Genomic DNA, 24,802 nt, shown 5'->3' on the forward strand with positions numbered 1-24,802 from the left:
ATATAGTTATTTATTAAATGAAACTTCACAATCATACGGTTCTATGATCATTTATATCGTTTTATAACAAAATATTTAAATCATTGATAACAAAATTTTCAATGTGAAAGAATTAATAAGTTTATAATTTATAAATGTTCTTGAAAACTCACTGAAAGTTTTGAAATTAAAATATTTATGTAATCTTATATGGTATATAGTTTAATCTATATATTTATTTGTTTTATTATTAAATGATACTTTTTACTCATATGTGTATCTTTTTATAATAAAAGTGTTAAACCATTGATCATTAATTTTTAACATAATAGTTTAATAGTTTTAGTCATTTATTGTCATTTATTAAAATTCAAAATATAACATATACGAAATATCTAAATTTTAATTTATAGCTAATTCGATTGTTTAATTTATTTTAATAATATAAAATTAAACAAAAAATGATGGAGGAGATATAAATTGTTATCAAATATATATTATTAGATACATTAATTGTCATATATATATATATATATATATATATTAGTCATTTATTGTAGTTTTGTAGGTTTTATTTAAGGAAAGAAAAGAAAATAGTAATTATATCTACCGGAACAATCATAAATGATTCTATCGTAAATATCATATCATATCATATAGTTTGACCAAATAATGTATCTAGCGACATATAAAAATCAAATGTATCTAGCGACATATAAAAATCGAATGTGGGTTTAAAATCATGTGTATCTTTTTATAATAAAAGTGTTAAACCATTGATCATTAATTTTTAACATAATAATTTTAATAGTTTTAGTCATTTATTGTCATTTTTTAAAATTCAAAATATAACATATACGAAAAAATCTAAATTTTAATTTTATAACTAATTCGATTATTTAATTTATTTTAATAATATAAAATGAAACAAAAAATGATGGAGGAGATATAAATTGTTATCAAATCTTTATTATTAGAAACATTAATTGTCATATATATATATTAGTCATTATGGTAATTCCGTAGGTTTTATTTAAGGATATAAAATAAAATAGTAATTATATCTAGCGGAACAATCATAAATGCTTCTATTATAAATATCATATCATGTCATCATATCATATAGTTTGACCAACGAATGTATCTAGCAACATATAAAAATCGAATGTGGACCTACTTATTTTTTAATTGAATGTAATTGACTATCTAATTAAATGACACCTAAGTATTGGGTCTTTTTTAATTATTACAAAATTGAGGTTACAATTTTTCAAATGTTTCTCAATTAATATATAGGGGATGAAACAAAAAATGATGGAGGAGATATAAATTGTTATCAAATCTTTATTATTAGAAACATTAATTGTCATATATATATATTAGTCATTATGGTAATTCCGTAGGTTTTATTTAAGGATATAAAATAAAATAGTAATTATATCTAGCGGAACAATCATAAATGCTTCTATTATAAATATCATATCATATCATATCATATAGTTTGACCAACGAATGTATCTAGCAACATATAAAAATCGAATGTGGACCTACTTATTTTTTAATTGAATGTAATTGACTATCTAATTAAATGACACCTAAGCATTGGGGTCTTTTTTAATTATTACAAAATTGAGGTTACAATTTTTCAAATGTTTCTCAATTAATATATAGGGGATTCATATTCTGATAAAGATGGAAATCATGTAAACTAAAATCAATCCCTTGTCCCCGATGTAAATATAAAGCATCTCTAAGATAAAAATAAGGAATTGAAAAAAAAACCTGGCACCATCTTGTTCTAGATTTCAATTTCTTTGTTAGAAACCAGGCATGGAGATTGCCACGTTTTTTACACGCTATTTGTCTATACTCTCTTAAAGCTTCCTCTCCTTCACCTTCTGAACTTCCAAACCCTTGTCCCCGAGTGTCCTGGTTCTCGACTCGATGTATTAAGTTAGCAGTTTAAAATAAAGACAAATATCCGAGTAGAAAAAGGGGAAATATTGAGGAATTGAGAGAGAGAGAGAGAGAGAGAGAGAGAGAGAGAGAGAGAGAGAGAGAGAGAGAGAGAGAGAGAGAGAGAGAGAGAGAGAGAGAGAGAGAGAGAGAGAGAGAGAGAGAGAGAGAGAGAGAGAGAGAGAGAGAGAGAGAGAGAGAGAGAGAGAGAGAGAGAGAGAGAGAGAGAGAGAGAGAGAGAGGGTGAATTGAATTAACAGCCAGACAACTATAAACATACTCTTTGAGAAAAATTCTGAAACCTTCGGAAATAGTTGAGTAGTTCTTCTCTCTTTAGTTAATCATCATATGATTTCCTTTCTTCACTGATGAGGTTGCTTCATGAGAAGGGAGTATGTTCTCATTAATATATATAAATGTGAGCTAATAATAACCAAATTATATTTATCTTACATATATCGAGTTTGTTTTCTTTTCTGATTATGTCATAGACAAGGAATAATGGTTAAAGAATATATTAAAGCATGAAACATATATTTAATACAAAACCAATCACTGCATTCGATTACATATTAAGTCTCTTATATATCAAGTTAATTAAAGCCTACATGAACCTATAATCATGGGTAGAACCCTCAATTCTTAGTACGGAACAGTCAGTGTAAATCATATTTTGTATTATGCACTGAGTTGATCTAGTCACATGCGTTTCATCTTCTGCTCAATCAGAAATTCCAACTGTGTATTGTGATTTTGGTTTGAAAAATAATACTTGACGATGTATGATCTTTGTTAATTGTTTGTCATAAGGATTATATCATATGTGTGGGCTGTGTCTTAATAAAAAACGAAAAATATGCTTTCCCGCTTTCAAACGGATCAAAACTAGGTGACATTTACCATCGATGCTATTGAACAATGTGCCGTTGAAAGAAATTAAAACGACGCGGTGTTCTCTTTTATTGATGGGCTGGGCTGAGGACGCTTTCATGGATGCTTCGAATCTTGGTTCTTCCAGCAAACCTGCGTTCTCTTCCTTCTCTCAATCCAGCAGAAGGTAATGAGTCAACTTTTTTAGTGAGGTTTGGTGTCTGGATTCGATTATTAGTTTTTTTTATGGATGTAGCGGCGGGAGAGGAAAAGGAAACGAGAGAGATAATGATCGTCGAGGAGGCAAAGATAAAATTGATGCGCTTGGAAGAGTCTTGTAAGTGAGATTTCGAGATGTCGTTAAAGTATGGATTTTTAAGGTCAAAAATTGAAATATTTTTTTTTTTGGGATTTGATTAGGACGCGAGTCTTGCGACACATGGCTACTGAGCTGAGATTGAACATGAGAGGTGATGGTTTTGTTAAAGTTGAAGACTTGATTCAGCTTAATCTCAAAAAATCTGCAAACATTCAGTTGAAGTCTCATACCATTGATGAGATTAGAGAGGTCAGTAAGTTTCCACTGGTCTGCTTCAATTGTATCTCTTGTTTTGTTCTATGAGCATTTAATATTTCATCTAGTGTTTGTTAATCTTATATATGTAATTTCGATAAAATATATGTCTATATTTTAAAATTTTATAGATATTAATTTATTGTTTATGTTTTTTGATAAATATAAAGAAAAATAAAAATAAATTTCTCTCTATATAATCTATCCTTTTATATTTTATAAATATTTACTTGTATTATTTATGTTCTTTTGTGAAAAGGAAGTTTAAGCTTTGATGAAAAAAAAGAAATTAAAGTTAAAAAAGCTAATTAAATTTTTATTAAAAAGAGAAACAAAATAATTATCAATAATGGTATTTAGGTATAATTTTTTACATTAATATCATCTATGTAATTAATATTTTTTTGAAACATGTGAAATTAGATGATGAGTTAATTTTTTTACAAAACATTTTATAATTAATCATTTGATAAAACATTCAAAATAAAGAACTATTATCTTATATAAAAGAATGACTAAATTATTTTATTTTTTCAATTTTTGTGAAGTTGTTTCAATATACATTTTTAAATATATTTTAAAATTTTATATATATTTTATTTTTATTTATGTTTTTGGGAAAAATAAAAGGTAACAAAATTTAAACTCGTATATCAATAAAAACTATAAGTTTATAATTTATAAAATATCCCTTTTTCTTATTTATGTGTTTTTTACAAAACAAATTTAGTTATAAAGTTATATAAATTTTATTTAGAGAAAAAAAGAACTAAAAATAATTGTTACTAACGCATAGCTATTTAATAACCGTCGTGACACATAAAAAGTGACTTCTCAAATAATATTATAAAGATTTGTAATAAATTAAATTAGATTCTTTCATCTGTTGAGATATATTAAAACTATTAGTAGATTGTCCACTTTGAGTTTAAAAGGCAAATTCCGCATATATTTACTTTTGGTTTTCTTTCCAAAAAGTTTTATACTAATTAGAGTTAGACTTCTTTTTATATATTATACTTTTTTGTTGTTTAACTTTCGATATGATACTTAATTTGAAATCTTTCATTAGTGATAAAATTATATATCTGAAGGATGGAGATTCCATATGAATTTGCTGTGGGTAGATGATTGTTTTTAGGATGTAGTGTCCAATCACAAACAATTTTTTTAATCTCTTGGTAAGCCTTTTCTCTCGCCTATTTTACCTATTTTAAGTTTAAGAATTTCCTCTAATTACCTAAATCATAGATGTGTGTTTCAATTCTTGTGGTTAAACTTTATTGTAGGATGAAAATTAAAAGATTATACTAGCCATCGTGTCATTATAAATAGAAATTCATCTTAGGGTCAGTTCCTCGTACAATACACATAATATACTTTCAAATTAAAAAAAAAAGAAAAGAGAAGAATTAAAAAAGTAAAATATAGCATGGCTAAGTTTGCTTCCATCATCACCTTCCTCTTCGTTGTTCTTATTATATTTTCTGCTTTTGGTAAGTATTGACTTTATTATATACATGGCAAATTATATTATTTATTAAATTTCAGATTATTTGATAATCAATCCTGACATATTTGTGCATAAATAATATATATATAAAGAAGCACCAACAATTGTGGAAGGGCAGAAGTCATGCAAGAGGCAGCCTAATTCTGGGAGCAAAAATTGTATGAAAGATAATGAATGCCGGAAGATTTGCGAAACCGAGAAAGCATTACGTGCTACTTGCGATTATACATTCCCAAGGCGCCGGTGTTTCTGCCACTTTCCATGTTAATCAACAGAGCCTTTCCAAGATATTTTTATGCCCTATGCCAAATAAATATTACTAGATAACTTTCGGAGATATCACGGAATAAAGTTCATTTCAATATTATTATAATAAGTTTTCTATATAATTGAAATTTATAACAATTTCGATAAATTAATTTTTGATAAAAATCAATGAATCTTTTTGATAGTTTAATAATGTAAGAATAACATTAAATTTTATTACAATATATTAACCATTTTAACACATTTATTTCATAATTATGAAAAATTACAAATTAAAAAGATAAACTATCGTATATGAGTTGTGATATTATCTAGTATTTATGGTAAATTCAGAAAATACAAAATTTGAAAATATTCTATTATATTACTTAGATATAATATAAATTTATTTGGAAATTTTAATAAATATTAATTATTAGGTTTAGTTTTGTACACAAATAATCAGGAATATAAAAATAATTTCAAGACATTCTAAAATATAACTTCATAGTTTCCATAAACAATTTAAAGAAATTTGTATGTTTATTTAATTTTATATTAGATATAATATACTAATTAACATGGTTAAGGGTCTAATCAAAATACATCTATGAATTCAGATAATTGGAAGAAGCTTTAGAATATAGATAATTTTGTTTGTCTTATAGCTACATATTCATATTCTGATAAAGATGAAAATCATGTAAACTAAAATCAAATGTTATATTATTCATTATACAAACTATAAAATAAACTAATACATAACCGAATAAGAAGCCACATATTCTATAAAAATATTATTTGAAAACTGCCGTAAGCAAAATATTAAATATAAATCTGGTGCATAATTGTTTTGAAAATATATTCTTAGAATTATTTTCTAATCTTATTTCTACTTCTTTTAATAACTTATATATGTGCTAAAGATGCATGTTATATTTATAATATATGAAATTAACCTAACAACACATACCAATGAAACCTTTATTTGTATTATTGTTTGAGAATTATGAAAATCTTAAAGTTTTGATTAACCAGTGATCTTAAATCAAAACTATATAACCTTTCTGATACCAAAAATAAAGATATAATCCGTTCATGACATATAAAAAGAATTTTTATATACTATTGATAAAATAATATCATATTATGTAGATGACAATAATCATAATTTTTTAAAAAACTGTTTGATATCTAATATATAAATATTATTAAAAATATTTATTAAAATCATTGACTCATCTATAATATGGAAAATCAAACAAGTATTAAAAGGAGAACTAGATCTTGACCCGTCCGACCGGGCGGGTATTAAATTTTTGATTAATTTTTGTATTCTCTCAATAGTAAATGATGTAGTTTTAATATTTGACTGTTTACATTGATTAAGTTAGGAGTTTTTATTTGTGATTGTACACGCATTCGGTTAAACTCTATTTGTGTTTTGTTTTTTTTGCGACTGTGTGAGTGTTTATATATGTTTGAATGTTATTAAAAATAAAATGAAGTTTTAAAAAGCATTAATTATATGTCATTTTATTATTTAGTATTTTTTGGTGGCATCAATTTATATGTGAGTGTTTATATATGTTTGAATGTTATTAAAAATAAAATGAAGTTTTAAAAAGAATTGATTATATGTCATTTTATTATTTAGTATTTTTTTGTGGCATCAATTTAACATGTAAAGGATATTTAGTATTCATTACAACAATCGAACAAATATTAATAAACTTTGAAAAAATTGTAAAATAAAAGATATTGGAAAAATTATTATCTATCTTAATAAAAAAATTAGCTTAGGATATTTAGATTTATAACATTGGTAATATACATAATGGTTTGGGTTAATTATATGAATAACTCGTGGCCCTAATATTAGCCCAATATTGAACCCATTATCCTCTTTTTTTTTCCGGGAAACCTAACAGACGTAACTTGATTTTCTTCAAACCTCGAAACTGTCGGTTGCTCTCTCTCTCTCTCTCTCTCTCTCTCTCTCTCTCTCTCTCTCTCTCTCTCTCTCTCTCTCTCTCTCTCTCTCTCTCTCTCGGTTTTTGCAAAGAGTAGAACCAGATAATAAGAAGTTAAGATCGGGGTTGGTTTTTTAACAAAAGAGGTTCTGCAAGAAAACAGATCCAAAATATTGTTTGAAGAAGTGAAAATCGAGGGTACCAAATCAAAGAAAAACCCAAAAAATCGACCCTTCCAACTTACCAGATCCACGGAAGAGCTCACCTTCTTCGATCTCTTCAGGTGAATCTGTATAGCTCTATTATTCAGATTACGTAGATTAAAGATCGATCTTTACACAAGTCTAATTTCATAAATGTATTTCCTGTACAATCTGAAAGCTTGATGTTAATAACGATGACTTTGGTCTCCGTGTCTGATTCAACTTTTCGGATCTGTTTGTTAAAGTTCAAAATTCCAAGTATTACGAAAGTTGCTTATGACAATTTGATTTTCTTTCTGAATCGGATACTTTTTCATGTGGTTTCACTTTTGTTTCAGAGGGCACGACTACATTCCTCACAAGCAGAAGGAATAATTTATCCACTAAATATTTTCTAGAAATTATCAGGTACCATTGAAAGAGAGAACTTTTGCTTTATTGTTTTAATTGAGTATTTGCTTACTTGAGTAAAAGCTAGATTAGAATGATTCAAGATATGAAATTATACAATTATTCTGTAGTATGTGGAGTGGGAAATTTTAAGGCAAAGCTTGATTCAGAAGAAACACATGGGAAAGAGACATAACAGTATGCAATACAGAAGCAAGTAAGTACATAAGTAATAGATTTTATAAAATTGTAGTAATTAGGCTTGGAACTGAAACTGGTAGGTAGGATATGAACCCGGAGTTTGTTTGATAGTGTTGATAGAAATATGGTACTTTATGATGCCATTGTTGATTGATTGTTTTATGTGTTTAGGCAAAAAAATTTCCCAGCAAATTTTATCAAATTAGGAAGCAGTAGCACATTGAAAAGAAAACAAAAGAAAAAAATAGTAAACTTGTAGATTCAAAAATCCCAAATTGTAAACAATTTAAAAAACTTCACTCCTTTTCTTTATTTCACGTTATGGGCATCCTCAGATCACATCCGAAAGTAGAGCTTCAAGACCTACAACATTCTTAACGTTAGAAACAAATAGTCTTAATGGATAAAATATAAAATAAATACCTCTTCATGCTCCATTCACTTCTAGGTTGTTGAAAACTTGTTTAAAGACAACATTCATAGTTTTTCGCTGAGGCTTGCCATCTTTGTCTACAATCAAAATTTTCAATCCTTTCTTTGATGTCACCCTGGAAATTGCCACGTATAGCTGTCCATGTGAAAACACAGGTCTTGGTAGAAAGAGACCAACTTCAGATAGTGATTGACCTTGACTTTTATTTATTGTCATTGCAAAAGCCACAGCTATAGGAAATTGTCTTCTACGCATTTTAAATGGTAACCTGGTGTCTGATGGTTGAATCAATATTCTCGGAATGTAAACAATTTCCCCAACCTTCTCTCCAGTTAATATCCGAGCCCCGACCATAAAATCCATGAGTTCTGTGATCTGAAGTCTTGTTCCATTCATTAAGCCTACAGTGGGCTGAATGTTTCGTAGAACCATAACAGGACAGCCGATCTTGAGACGAAGACTATGGTTTGGCAAACCAGAAACCTTGATCTTATTCAGAAAATCAGAATCCAATGCTTCGTTATTAACAGAACTTGTATCAGAAGGTTCAATGCTATCTTCACTTAGGTAGATCTTTTCTTCACCTGCAATAATCGAAGACAAAACTTAGTTCATCATTTTACATGTCAAAATACACAAATTGCGCAGAATAGAGTATGTAATTTCACCTTCCATCTTATCTAACATATACTCGTTAATCATATTGACGTCATCATTAGTTGGACAGAGGATCGCTCTTTGCTGGAAAAACTTAGGATCTTTGTTCACTTGTAGAGAAACAAAATCGCCATAGACAGCTTTGCTAATAGCTTCAATAGGTTCTTCAGCGTCTAGAATCAAGAATTCAGAAAGGAATTTCTATCTCTACTTCCCCATCGTTTGGTTCATTAACTTTACCATCACCAATATTTAATATCCACTCTGAAAACTCTTTAAGCTCATCTGCTTCTTCTGGCGATAAAGATCCAGATAACAATCTCATGTTCTTTGTGAGCTTTAGTACTTTGCAGTGTTCCCACAGGTATGATGAATTCAGTGCCGCCATCACAATTTCAGCTCTCCCTGCTCCATTTATAACAGGGAGAACTTGCCTAAAATCACCTCCAAATACAACCACCTTTCCACCAAATGGGTTTTGGCTATCCTTTCCGATAATATCAGACAAACTTCTATCCAAAGCTTCAAAACAATGCTTGCTCATCATTGGTGCTTCGTCCCATATGATAAGTGAAGACTCTTTAACTAAATTAGCTTGATCTGTTCCATGAGATATTGTACATGATGAAAATTCATCAGGATTGAGTGGAATCCCAAATCATGAATGGGCAGTTCTACCTCCTTGCAGCAACAAAGATGCAATACCACTTGATGCAACATTCAAAACTATATCTCCACGACATCTAATAGCTGCAGAGAGTAGTTTCCAGAGAAATGTTTTTCCAGTTCCACCAAATCCATAAACAAAAAACATACCACCTTTTTCTTCATTAACAGCAGCAAGGATCTCATCAAATATTTTTTTTTGCTCACCAGTCATCTTCGGAATGTCTCTCTGAAGAGTCGCCAACAAATCTTGCTGATCATAGTTACGCTCATCTAGTATTAACACATTCGAATCACGACGACTTGTCTCTTGAACCTTTGGCATATAAGTAAATCGAGCTAGACAAGTACCATTACGCCTCAAAAGGCTGTCAATCTCTTGTAGAGCAAATTTCTTTTTGTCCTCATCATTTAACTTGAGTCCTGAAACAAATAAAAAAAGGTCAGACACGACATATAAAAGTTTCATATAAAGATTGAAAACGATTTCAATGTACTAAATGATAACCTGGTCTATTGAAATATATTCTTCGGTTATACTCAATATCTTCAGAAAGGTGTTCCCATGTACTCTCCCATACAACTTCTGGCAAGTGAAGACTATTATTGATCAGCATCATTACAAATAGTTGTCACAGTTCACCAGCTGAGCTGTAGAAACTTCTCCGTAAAATATCTTCAATGTATTCCTGATCATCGTCTAATAACCCTCGAGCAGAACATGCTTCCTTGTATCCAGGATAAAGAACTCCCTGATAAGTTTTAATGTCGTCATAACTTGTAGGACCTTTAACAATATTCAGCAACACACGCAAAAAATAAGCATCTTCCTGGTTTCGAGGAGAATAGTTAATCCTTCCTATGCTAAAACCTCTTTTTCTCCTTTTCCATTTCTTCTGCTTCTTGTCATAGGTAAAGAAGTTTGGGATCTGGACATATGTTAAAGTTCTCGCAAGATCATCAACCTTATTAAGCTCAAACCATGCCAAGAACATGGTATTCTCAATGAGCTTACGACTGACAAGCACTTTCATTTTATCTTTTCCTTTGAAGATGATTTTCTGTTTTCCGGGTAAATGGAAAATAAGCTTCTCAACTGAAACAGACCGATAGTGAATAAGAAATTTAAAGATTATCCATGACCCTTCACATGAAGACACATATCTGTAAAAATAAAATCTGTTATTAACAAATGAACGTATAATTGAATTTTAATTAAAAATATAATAGTAAAATATATACCTGCAATCAAAAAAATCTTTTATTTCATTCCTTTGCTTCTCTACATTTCCATCTTCGAGATTTCCTTCAACAACGTTGCTACCAACGTTTGATTGAACATTTGGTTGTAAGTTCACATCGCCAGTTGCTAACATACTGTCAACAATATGAGCAGGAGGCTCAACAGCCATGGTAACGCGATCTTGTCCTTTGTTGATGTACTTAAATAAGTACTTAATAGAACCAGCTTGGTTACACCATTCCACATTAATGTGAGCTCGATATCGAAGAGATAGTTTCTTGTTGTAAGGAATGACAAAACGATTATCACATTTGACGCCATTCTTCTCAACAAAACAATCAGATTGCTCCCTTCTTCTATATATAGGAAACCCTTCTTTGTTAACCGTTGTCTCCTCACAGAACGACTTAGGATACATCTTTGAACACTGTCCATTCTCCATGCAAGGGGAATTCTTATTAGCAGCTCCACATGGTCCATGAATCATCGTATCCTTGATCACATCATATAATTCAGGTTCTTCCTCTTTATTAGGAATTTCTGCACATATGATCTTGTCAATATCGTCTGTGTTGGGAAGCTTCGACGTGGGATGCAAAAACAGCAAGATATGGGCGTGTGGAAGGCCACGTTTCTGAAACTCAATAGTATACATAGCTGTAAAAAAACAAATAAAAAAAAACTTAAATCGGGTTAATGTAAAGAATAATCACATGTATACAACAAACTTACATGCCACTGTCTTCCCAAGAAGGTTTTTTCTGGTCAGATCTTCCATCAATGAATCAAGTTTAATTTTGAAGATCCTACACACTATGTCAGGTCTGTCCTCAACCTTTAGATTCCTCTGCTTAACATACCTTGTGATCTCTGGCCATTTAGGATTGCAAGTAAAGGTGATAAAAAGATCTGGAAATCCAAAATGTTTGCATATGGTCATAGCATCCAAGTAATTATTTTCATATATCTAGGACTTCCAGTGAAAGATGCTGGCAATCTGAATTCCTGGCCTTGGTCATGCAAATCGCTTTTTCCAGCATTCTCTGATTCTTTTATCGAGTCATAACTATCAGATCGCAAAGTAGGCTGATTGAACTTAAGATATCGTAGGCGGTTAGACTCAATAGTTGTATAGCCATCAACCAGAAATTGCTGAAAAAGTCTTCTGCCATGTAAGAGACTATGTGATTCATTATCACGTTCATGCAGGCGATAAGCAAAGAACTGTCTCATACTGATATTAGGCTTCTTAAGTTTTTTGGTTGCTGCAGTGACACCTTTCTTTATACCCAATCTGAATCCATCTTCTCCATAAGTAAACAATAGAGGATACTGAAGTGCAAGATAGGAAGCATGTATTTCGTTTATCCTCTTTAGCTTTCCTGTTTTTGCTGAAGAACAATATCTCTGTTATCCATCTCCAGATTAAAATCTCCAGGGATGAGTGCAGCGACTTCAGATGCAGTTGGGGTATTATATGTCCTTCCATCATTTATACGGTTGCTGACAATCCTCATATGAAATGCCTCCTCTGGATCAGTCTTGAAACGGTCCTTAGCTGATCTAAACTGCTTGACATAGGGGTTGACTTTATCTAACATCTTGATCAAAAGGTCAATAATTTCGGGTTTCAACTTATCTTTCTTCTGAGTGTTGAAATTTTCTTTTTCTTTGCTGTAAGTTATGAATCACATGTTAGAATACATAAATCATGTTAAAAACATATATTTGAACCAAAATATGAAGTACAAACGAATGTAACACATTGTGAACCATAATACCTCAAGCAGTTTGCTCTATTATCAACTTCATTCTCAGTGTCAACTATATATAGTTGGCCAAACTTGGCATCTCTTCCCTCATTAGGTTGTAAGCTCCCCATCAGATGGTAATTTTCACCTTGCAGTTGAAACATAGAAGGTCCTACACCCTTTTTGACTGATCTATCAACTTTCCCTCCAAGTGAAGTAAAGGAGAAGACCATGTTATATGCTCTGATATTTTTCTGAAAATGCTTGCTTAATTTATCATCTCCATCCATCAGCCTTTTTAACTCAGTTGGTGGTTCCTTGAGTAAAGGGAGTTGCACTTGGCCTTGCAAACAACATAGAGCAAATGTAGGACTGTTACTATTCTTACGCTTGTTTAGGCGTTCTCCATACCACATAATAGCACCACAATGACCACATTTGTGTGTAGGATCTCCTTCATCAATATATCCTATATGTTGAAAACATAAAAATAATATTTAAAACAATATAAAATTATTTTCGAAAAAAGAATTTCAATTAAACATAACATTAGAAACAAACTACCTTCTTCCTTTCTTTTACGGATTGACTTAGTTGCCTTTGATTGAGATTTTTGGCCTCGTTCCAATACTCTGGCCATAGAAAAGGGCTCTGCTCGGTAAGGGTCTGTTGACGGTGAAGCATGAGCCCTGACATCGAATAAATCTGGTCGGAAAGGGTCAGTTGCTCGTGAAGCATTAGCTCTTACATCGCTTACATTATCATCAAGTTCGTCATATTCAGAGTCTGTACTTTCTTGGGAGCTGCAATCAAACTCAATTTCACCTTCCCCATCACAGATTCCTAATAAAAATTAATCAATTACATTTTATTAGGATGTTAGGCAAGTAATATATAACAAATAGTAGACTAATTGTGTTTGTGATATATAACCTTCATCAAATATATCTTCAAACATTACATCATCTTCAGTAGGCTTTTTATATTTTCCAGACGATGAACCATGTTCAGTATTAGCTAGAGCACCAGAAATATTGCTTATGTCATTCAAAATAGAACGTGGCCTCTTTATTTGTCTCTTAGAATGTGTGATATGAACTAAAGTAGGACTTGAGGTTGGCACATGTGAATCTACAGAAAATGAAAGAAAATATCAATCATTAGTAAAGTCAATGGAATCTAATATTTTGGATTACTGTCTACATGGTTTATACTTACATTGTAGAGATGTTAGACAACTCTTGCTCATTTGTGTAGTTGATCTTATGTTCGATAGCAAATCCACACCTATGATAAAAATTCATTATGTTCTCAGTATGATCAATGCCAATATGGGTATGAAAACTTGTTAAATTAGTTTAAATAGATCAATCTTACCAAATAACCTGACAGGTTGATGATTGGGTGTTCTTGTGGAATTGGTGCTCTTTTGCGGTTGCTGATTGAATGAGGAAGAAGTTCTCTGTTCCTGTTGCTGATTGAATGAGGAAGAAGTTACTTCACATGGTGAAGAACCGATCTGACGAAGAACCCTACTAAAAATCGATCTCACAGGTACAGAAGCACATGATATGTTAGGACTGGGATTAGCATTCCTGTTATCATTATTTGGAGTAGCCGCTTGAATAATAGGCGAATTAGGACTGTTCTCATCAGGAAAACCATTACCATGAGCTCGTTTTCTTTTCATTGTATTTTGCAAGAATGAAATCTCTCAATCTTACGACTTTTGCTTAAACCTATTGAATCTTAGTTTAAGTTTATTTGAAGATTTGATAGTTAACAAAGTTACCTAAATTAAAGGAAATAGTTAAGATGAATAATATTATATGGTAACTGAATAAATTTTATATTTAATCATATATATGTGGCAAAATAAATTTTTTCGTAATGATTATTAGTTAATACTCAAAATGGTTGTTTATTGTTTATATTGTTTATATTATTTACATATGGAAATGATATATATGTGGCGAAATAAGATCTTTGGAAATGATTATTAGTTAATAGTCTAAAGATTTATGCAGGGAATAATCAAATAGTAACGTGGTAAAGAAGTTTAAAGATGTCATCAGATTACAGAAACATTGGTCTAACCAAGGTTATTGAAAATCTACATATTGAAGACAGTTTTCCGTCCATCTATATCATTCATTAAGGTAAACATTACTTCCTTATGCATTTTAGACTTGACAGTAGGAATGATTCTTATGATTGTACAGAACTTAGTATGCTAGGTTGTTTGGTTACAAAATAGAGAAGTAGATTCTTTGTCTGTGATCACTGGTTAAACTAAGAAATTATTATTGATAATTCAAATAATATAATGAAAAGAACTTATATTGAAACAAATTGAAATGAAAACTCAACTGAAAACCACAATGTAAAAAAAACAAAGCCAAAGAAGAATCCCATAACAAAGCAAAGAAATAGACGAAAGCATTAAAAACGATAGAGAAACTGGAAAACCATCAGACTACTCGGTCTTAGTCTTCTCCAACTTGATTGGGTTTAAGCAAATCTTCTTTGAAGTAGATGTCATCTCCGTTAGGTCTGCATCATTTTCTTTCTTTTTAGAGAGAGGTGTCTCACAATCTGATGAAGGTTGGCTCTTTTCTTATATCATCAAACACTATTAAATTACAAACATGGAAAAATATCAGTTAAATATAATTATATCAAAGTTAATATCAACTAACATAATCACTATTAAATTGATTTATGTTACCCCTCCGGATGACACACTCGAGGAAACACCTTCCATGAGAGTTAGTGGCTCAGACTGAGATTCAATTTTCTCAATGACATCACCTGACCAGAAATGTGAAACTTTGTAGATATCTGAGGCATCAGCACTTTCTGTTATTCCAAAACAGAAAGATTTCCCCACTACAGCAAGAACAGCCGGGGGTAAAAAATCTGCATCTTCAGTCTGTAAAATTTATATATAAAAATAAGTAACAAATATGTTTGACGAAATGGAAACAAAAGAATTGGAAAATATGTTAGATAAGTAACCTCCTCATATGAACCATCCCATAGATCAATAGCTTCGCAACCAATGATAGTCTTAGCAACAGTATCGAGCATCATTAGTTTACATGTTCCAGTGTCATCCTCAACGATCATATGGAGTTTGAATCTGAAAGGTTATATGAAAAAAATTTATTCCAGTGAACAAAATAATGAAATATTTTACCTCGAAAATGTAACAAACTTACTTTGGTTCTACATTAGAAACATTGGCACGACATGTTCTATAACGAAATAAGGGTTTGTCTGTTTTAGCACCCTTTCCACTGATGTAAGTGGTACCATGGAAACATTTCTTGCATCCAAAATAGAACCAATTCCAATCTGTATCAATAGCCTTAACTGAACAGATGATCTTCGTTTGCTCGAGCTACATTATTAAAGAGAGTTTGAAATAGTTTATAAACATAATTAAAATTTGCCAAAATAATAGTACTATCAGATTAAAATTATAATTAGCTAACCTCAATGATATCTACCAATTCAGAGATCTTTGTTATCCCAATATCATTCCAATCGTCAGCAACAGCTATGATTTCACTTTTTCCATCCTTCTTGCTAGCGAGAGCAACAGAAAGATGATCATTTGGTAGCCTGAAAATTTTTAAAGTTATTACCAACTTTTAATTTAACAAACGTTTATGATAGAAAGTCATTAGACTGCAAAAGTTTACCAGTTTCTGAATTCAACAGCCTCAGCCACTGTTGAAGTCTCTGAATTCAAAAAATCTGCAAACATTCAGTTGAAGTCTCATACCATTGATGAGATTAGAGAGGTCAGTAAGTTTCCACTGGTCTGCTTCAATTGTATCTCTTGTTTTGTTCTATGAGCATTTAATATTTCATCTGGTGTTTGTTAATCTTATATATGTAATTTCGATAAAATATATGTCTATATTTTAAAATTTTATAGATATTAATTTATTGTTTATGTAAATTGATAAAATAAAAAAAATAAAAATAAATTTCTATTATAATTATCCTTTTATATTTTATAAATTTATTTGGAAATTTTAATAAATATTAATTATTAGGTTTAGTTTGTACACAAATAATCAGGAATATAAAAATAATTTCAAGACATTCTAAAATATAACTTCATAGTTTCCATAAACAATTTAAAGAAATTTGTATGTTTATTTAATTTTATATTAGATATAATATACTAATTAACATGGTTAAGGGTCTAATCAAAATACATCTATGAATTCAGATAATTGGAAGAAGCTTTAGAATATAGATAATTTTGTTTGTCTTATAGCTACATATTCATATTCTGATAAAGATGAAAATCATGTAAACTAAAATCAAATGTTATATTATTCATTATACAAACTATAAAAATAAACTAATACATAACCGAATAAGAAGCCACATATTCTATAAAAATATTATTTGAAAACTGCCGTAAGCAAAATATTAAATATAAATCTGGTGCATAATTGTTTTGAAAATATATTCTTAGAATTATTTTCTAATCTTATTTCTACTTCTTTTAATAACTTATATATGTGCTAAAGATGCATGTTATATTTATAATATATGAAATTAACCTAACAACACATACCAATGAAACCTTTATTTGTATTATTGTTTGAGAATTATGAAAATCTTAAAGTTTTGATTAACCAGTGATCTTAAATCAAAACTATATAACCTTTCTGATACCAAAAATAAAGATATAATCCGTTCATGACATATAAAAAGAATTTTTATATACTATTGATAAAATAATATCATATTATGTAGATGACAATAATCATAATTTTTTAAAAAACTGTTTGATATCTAATATATAAATATTATTAAAAATATTTATTAAAATCATTGACTCATCTATAATATGGAAAATCAAACAAGTATTAAAAAGAGAATAAGCTGCATATAGAGAGTGTCCACATCGTAAAAAGAATTTGTCCAATCAGATACATTAATTTTGCCACGTCAGGTCCTCTGCGGTCAAAGAGCGAAACATATTGGCTTCTTCGTGTGGGCTCATTAAAATTCCCCATGGCCCATCTGACCCATATCTTTCGTTTCACATCCCTGCAAATCGGCGTTTGTTATCTGAATTTATTACGACCCCCTCTTATTTAATCCCCTTACATGGTTTTGTTTCACCTCCCTTTTTCCACCCCTATATAAATTCCTTCCTCGAATTTTATATCCTAGGAAATTCTACAACCTTCACAAAAGAAGATAAAGCTTAAGTTCATGAATTATGTTTAAAGTGGCTGAAGATCTTTCAACTAGGCATGTTCTTGGAGTTCTTGGTGTGCAGGTAATATAAATCCTAAGTTCATTCTAGGTCGCACGTGATTTTGTGTTATTGGGTTAATTCCTTACTCTGGTCTTCTATGTTCAAGGTTACTCCTACAGATTCAGCCAACTCCAACCTTTGGTTGGTAATGGGTTAATGTTAATATTCCTATAATATTGGGATTTAGGCATATCTATACTTTCCTTTTCCTAACATCGTATACACGATGCACTATGTATAAATACCAAAGTCGGGTTGATGAATAACACAAGTCATTACGATATAATTTATGGTATCAGAGCCTAAGATCTCTTTGACCTAATTTTTTTTCTTCTACTTCTCCTTCACGTAACCATCAAAAACAATGGGTGATGAGAACTCTTCTCTTACTTCTACCAATACCTCTACTCTCACAGAACTATCACCATACTATCTACATCCATCCGATAATCCTGAAGCCTTGATCACCTCGATCTTGCTTTCCCATGAAAACTATACAGAATGGTCGACTGAAATTTGGAATTCTTTACAAGCTAAGGAGAAGACCGGGTTCATAGACGTAACGATTGTGAAACCAGAGACAGAACCGGACGTGTCTCGATGGCTTGCTGCAAATTCCATGAACGTCGGATGGATCCGCACCTCAATTGATTCGAAAGTGCGTTCTACGGTTACACATGTTCCTGAGGCATAGAAGCTTCGGGAAACCTTACGCTTCCGCTTCTCCGTTAAAAACGGAACTCGTCTTCATCAACTTCAAGATGAGATTACTAACTGTAACAAAATGGGCAGTCGGTTCTTGACTATTATGGGAGACTCACAAAGTTGTGGGAAGAATTACAGAACATGAGAACTTCTCGAGCTTGTACATGTGCTGCTGCCGCGGACATAGAGAAAGACAGAGAAGATGCTCGAGTCCATAAGTTCTTGTTTGGTCTCGACGACGTGCGCTTCGCTTCCATCCGATCGCGCATCACTGATGAAGAGCCACTGCCAGATCTCAACATTGTCTACTCTCGTGTCATTCGTGAAGAACAAAACATGGCTTCAACATGTTCCAAAGAGCAACGAACCGAAGCTTTAGGTTTCTCGGCCAAAACCGATCACTCGATGGAGTCTACTGCAACTACAGTTGAGGTTCAACCACCACACTCCAGAGATCCAGAAAGATCGTGTACACATTGTAAACGAACTGGACATGACTATTCTGAATGCTTTCTAGTTCACGGCTATCCAGAGTGGTTCAATGAACAACACCGTCACAACAACTCCTCAGGGTATCGGGGTGGTCGAGGTGGACGATCTAATAATAATCGCGGCCGTGGACGTGGACGAGCTAATGCAACACAGACTTCTCCATCAATCAACTCCGACCAGATTGCCTCCCTGATCTCTCTTCTACAGCACCAGCAAAGCAACTTATCTTCTGAGTGTTTGTCGGGTAAAACAACTTTGTCTGATGCTATCATTGATACAGGGGCTTCACACCATATGACTGGTGACCTCACCCTCTTGCACGATGTTCATGACATATCTCCTTCATCAGTAACATTCCCTAATGGTCGTGACTCACACGCCACAAAGAAAGGGACATTACGTCTTACAAAAGACTACTCTCTCTACGATGTCTTATACGTTCCTGATTTTAACTGCACTCTCATATCAGTTTCTAAACTGTTAAAGCAAACAGGATGCATTGCAATATTTACTGATACTCTATGTTTTTTTATAGGACCGTTTTTCGAGGACTCTGATTGGAGCAGGTGAAGAACGTGAGGGGGTTTACTATTTTACGGGTGTTAAAGTTGCACGGGTTCATGGAGCTTCAAAGACGAAATCTTCTTCTTCAACTCTGTGGCACCGAAGACTTGGACATCCTTCCTACAAAGCTTTATCTACTCTACCGATTTTTAAAAAATTTAAGCTGGATTTTTCTACTTCTACTCAATGCGACATTTGTTTTAAAGCTAAGCAAACTCGAAAGGTGTTTCATGATAGTCTTAATAAAGCTGCTACTCCATTTTCTTTGATTCATTGTGATGTTTGGGGACCCTACCGTACACCTTCTTCATGTGGTGCTCGCTATTTTCTGACAATTGTAGACGATTATTCACGAGCGGTATGGACATACCTTATGTTAGAAAAATCAGAAGTAGCATCGCTTTTACGCAATTTCTGTGCCATGAGTGAAAGACAGTTTGGACAGAAGGTCAAAACAATTCGCACTGACAATGGAACCGAATTTATGACTCTGGCACCATACTTTCGTGAGAAGGGAATTCTACACCAAACTTCATGTATCTATACACCTCAGCAGAATGGTAGAGTGGAAAGGAAACACCGTCATATACTGAATGTAGCTCGAGCATGCTTATTCCAATCTTGTTTACCTATTGAGTTTTGGGGAGAAAGTATCTTGGCCGCAGCTCACATGATTAATCGAACTCCTACCCAAATTCTCGAAGGCAAGACACCATACGAGGTTCTCCACGGTATAGCTCCTATCTTTGATCAACTTCGTGTGTTTGGTTGCTTATGTTACGCGCATCAACGACCTCGTGATAGAGATAAGTTCGGTGCCAGGAGTCGCAAATGCATATTTATCGGTTATCCCTTCGGCAAGAAAGCTTGGAGATTGTATGACCTGGAATCAAATGAGTTCTTCATATGTCGTGATGTAGTTTTCTTTGAGGATCAGTTTCCCGGCGTCGATAACTCTACTCCTGTTTCACCTCCAGTAATGAACACTGGCGTTCCTTTTGATGATTGGTTGCTACCAGCAACATTGTCCCTACCCGAGCAACAAGCCACACCTATCACGACTCCTGCCTCTTCTATCACGACTCCTACCAACCCTACTCCTACCACAGACCTTCCTTCGAACCTTCCCACTACTTCTACTACTCCCACTACCACTAAACTTCCCACTACTTCTACTATTCCAACTACCACCAACCTTCCCTTATCTACATTACCATCGGCACAACCACAGCCCGTGTCTCCAACATCATCTCTGTCTCCACAGTCTGATGATCAGCCTCAGTTAGCCCCCTCCCCGGGCTTACCGGAAGTTCTTGGGCGAGGTCATCGAACTAAGAAAGCTTCGATTCTGCTGAAGAATTTTGTTACTCATGCTGCAACAACTAAAAACCCCTCTCACGTTCTCCCTACGTGTTGTGGGCAAGAACCCAAACTGGCCGGATGGTTGATCTAAAGAGAGAGAGTGGGCGGCTGGATGGTATGGGAAGGATGGTGCTGGTTTTGTACCTGAAACAAAGAGAGATTTTTATAAGTTTTCTTATGGGTTTAAAAATGAAGAACAGAAAGTAAACTAATAAGAAAAATAAGAACAGAAGCAAATATGATTTTTATGGGATTTTCAGATGCAGAATAAATGATATGCAAACAGAAACAAAATGAAATAAAAATCAAGAACAAGGATAGAGAGATGGAGGATGGATTCAAGTTGCTGGACTGAAGTCTCTCTCAAAAAGAACAGTGGATGGAGATGGATAGATGTGGGATTTGCTTGCTGGACTGAAGTCTCTCTCTAGGCAAATCAATGGACGAGGATGGAGTGTAGATCGCCACAAACTTGATGGAAGAAAACTTGATAAGATCTTGAAATGCTCTCTGGCTGCTTCTCACAAACTAGAAAGACTTAAGGGTTTTTGTTTTGCTTCAGCAAATAAATTTCATAAAAGACTAAGTGCCCAAAAAAATCGGCCAGACATAAGAGTTATATAGGGAACTCCCTAATGGACTCAAAAACATAAAAGGCTTAAGCAAGAAATAAAATAAAACAAGGCCAACAATTGCCCAAGTCTTTGAACCGAAATTAAATTAAAAAAAAGAAGGTAAACCGGCTCGGTAGAGATTGCCTTGACCAGAGCTAATAACATGCTTGCATGCTGCCTCATTAAAACCTTACCAAGAAAAATCCAATTGGGACAAAAACTTGGTGAGGAAAAAGAGTACAGCACATGTTACTCACTCTGATGGGTGGCTGAATCTCTTAACCGGAAATAGGCTGGTTGGATGGATTGAGAGTTGATTCTGAACCGATATTGAATGTGGAGAGGATGAGGCCGGTTCGGTTATGGACGATGGAAGAGAACTGAATTGGACCGGGCTGATCTTGAACTTCTATGGAGCCGGTTGGGTCTTCAATCTTAAAACCAAACATCTCTTGAATCAATAGCTGTTTGAGACCTTGATCAATCAGTTCTTGAACCGCCTTGGTGAACCCATTCCTTAACCTTGCTGAACCTGATCTTGTAGTCGGACCCTTATGCACTTGGGGAACCTCAGCTTGAGTGACCACAACACTACGCAAGATCAGAGTACTCCGAACATGGTCTCAGGTAAGACACTGTATCCTATTGATGATTATACAAATATCTCTGCATTTTGTGCGACGCACCAGGCTTTTCTTCCAGCGATCACGACGGATTTTGTTCCTAAGACATTTAAAGAAGCTGTCAATGATCCCCGCTTCAATGGAGCTATGAAAACAGAGATCACTGCCCTCGAAGATAATCACACGTGGGATATAGCAACATTACCACCTGGTAAAAAGGCGATTGGTTGTGGCTGGATTTATTCTAATAAGTATAGGGCCGATGGTACAGTTGAAAGACCAAAAGCTCGTCTTGTTGCACGAGGAAATCGACAAAAAGAAGGATTGGATTTTACAGATACTTTTGCACCAGTTGCCAAGATGAATACAGTTCGATTTCTACTTAAATTCGCAGCTACCAAGAGATGGGAACTACATCAGATGGATGTTCATAATGCATTCCTTCATGGTGATCTCAAAGAAGAGATATATATGCAACTCCCTCCTGGCTTTAAAACATCTGATCCATCCAAGGTTTGCCGTCTTCGTAAATCCCTCTATGGACTTAAGCAATCACCTCGGTGTTGGTTTTCAAAACTCAGCAAAGCATTGCTCTCGTTTGGGTTCATCAAGAGTTATGAGGGTTACTCCTTGTTTTCTTTTGTGCAAGATGATATTTGTCTTCATATTCTGGTGTACGTCGACGACTTTATCATCGCTGGAAATGACGTCTCCACTATTCAACGCTTCAAGAACTACTTGCATAAGTGCTTTAAGATGAAAGATTTGGGTAAACTCAAATATTTTCTTGGTCTTGAGATTGCTCGCGGACCTGAGGGAATTTTTGTTTCACAAAGAAAGTATGCACTCGATATTATTGCAGAGTGTGGACTACTGGGTGCTAAAGCGTGTTCTGTTCCCACTGAACTGAATCATAAATTGGCGCTTTTCAAGTCTCATCTTCTCACGGATCCTAGTCAATACCGCAAGCTGGTTGGGCGCTTGATTTACCAAACTTTCACTCGTCCTGAGCTCAGCTATATCGTTCATATTCTTTCGCAGTTTATGCAGAAGCCGTGTCATGATCACTGGATGGCAGCTTTGAAAGTAATACGATATTTAAAAGGATGTCCTGACCAAGGAATTATGCTCACATCTACTAGCGACTTATCTTTAACGGCCTATTCTGATTCTGATTGGTCGTCTTGTCCTATTACTCGTCGCTCTCTCAGTGCGTATGTCGTATTTCTCGGTGATTCTATTGTTTCTTGGAAGACAAAGAAGCAAAAGACAGTCTCTAGATCCTCGGCTGAAGCAGAATATCGGTCGATGGCAGATGCAACATGCGAGTTGAAGTGGCTTAAGGGTCTTCTCCTTCACTTCGGTTTTCATCATTCTAGCCCTATGCGTCTATTTTGTGATAGTCAGGCTGCGATCCATATAGCCAAGAATCCTGTGTTCCATGAACGTACGAAGCACGTTGAGAATGATTGTCACACCGTACGGGATGCAGTTTCTGCTAGACTACTTACAACTAAGCATATTTCTACGAAACATCAACCTGCCGATTTGCTTACAAAGGCGTTACCCACTCCGGCATTTCAGTTTCTTTTGTCCAAGTTGGGAATTCAAACCATGGAATTACCAACTTGAGGGGGAGGGGGGGGTAATGGGTTAATGTTAACTCGCACGGGTATTAATTTTCAGTTTTAGTTTTTATTTATTTATACTAAATAGTATGTTTATAATATTTGATCGTTTTATATTGACTAAGTTAGGGATGAGTATTTGGGTATCCACTCGAATTCGGTTAAAATTTATTCGGGTTTGAGATTTTTGAGTTTAAAGACTCTAGCTCTATTCGGATATTTATAAACTTTGGTTCCGGTTTGATTTGGATCTTTGTGGGTTTGATAACCCGTTTAAACTATTTTAAATTTTTGTTAAATTTATATATCTTTAAATATCCTTAAATCTAAAAAAAAATATAACATGTAAATTTGAGTAATGTAAGCTAAAGTACCTAAATTAAAAATTAAAATAGGTTTAATTTGAATATTTGGATAAAAAATAAATATATATTTTAAGTATTTTTGGTGTTTTGATTATTGTTTATCTACTTTAGATGTTTAATTTTGACTATTTTTATATTTCAAATATTTTAAACAACTTAAAATAGCTTATATCTTGGATATTAACTCGAAAAATAGCTAACATATTGAACTATATAAATATGATTTAAATACATTCGAATATCCGAAATATTTCGTTCGGATAAGGTTTAGTTATGGTTCTCTAGATACCAAAATAGTAAATCCGTTTGGATATTATCTAGTTTCGGTTCAAATTTGGTAATACTTTTTCGTTTAGATTTGTTCAATGAAGAGTTGATATTATAATTTCCATGAATTATTTGTCCAATAAAAATTTTTTTTTTGGAATTTGACACTGATTTAATTGAGAAGTTAATGAAGTGTATTTAATTCAAACTTAATTTTAGAAAACACATTAATGT

General features: G+C 32.9%; 1 pseudogene; it reads left to right on the forward strand.

Annotated features, from left to right (window-relative positions):
- Positions 1-2,008: 2,008 nt before the first annotated feature.
- The window catches only part of LOC130503622 (uncharacterized), a 41,613-nt pseudogene continuing 18,819 nt past the window's right edge, over positions 2,009-24,802 (forward strand).

Source organism: Raphanus sativus, chromosome 2 (genome assembly GCF_000801105.2).
Source record: "Raphanus sativus cultivar WK10039 chromosome 2, ASM80110v3, whole genome shotgun sequence".
Taxonomy (NCBI): domain Eukaryota; kingdom Viridiplantae; phylum Streptophyta; class Magnoliopsida; order Brassicales; family Brassicaceae; genus Raphanus; species Raphanus sativus.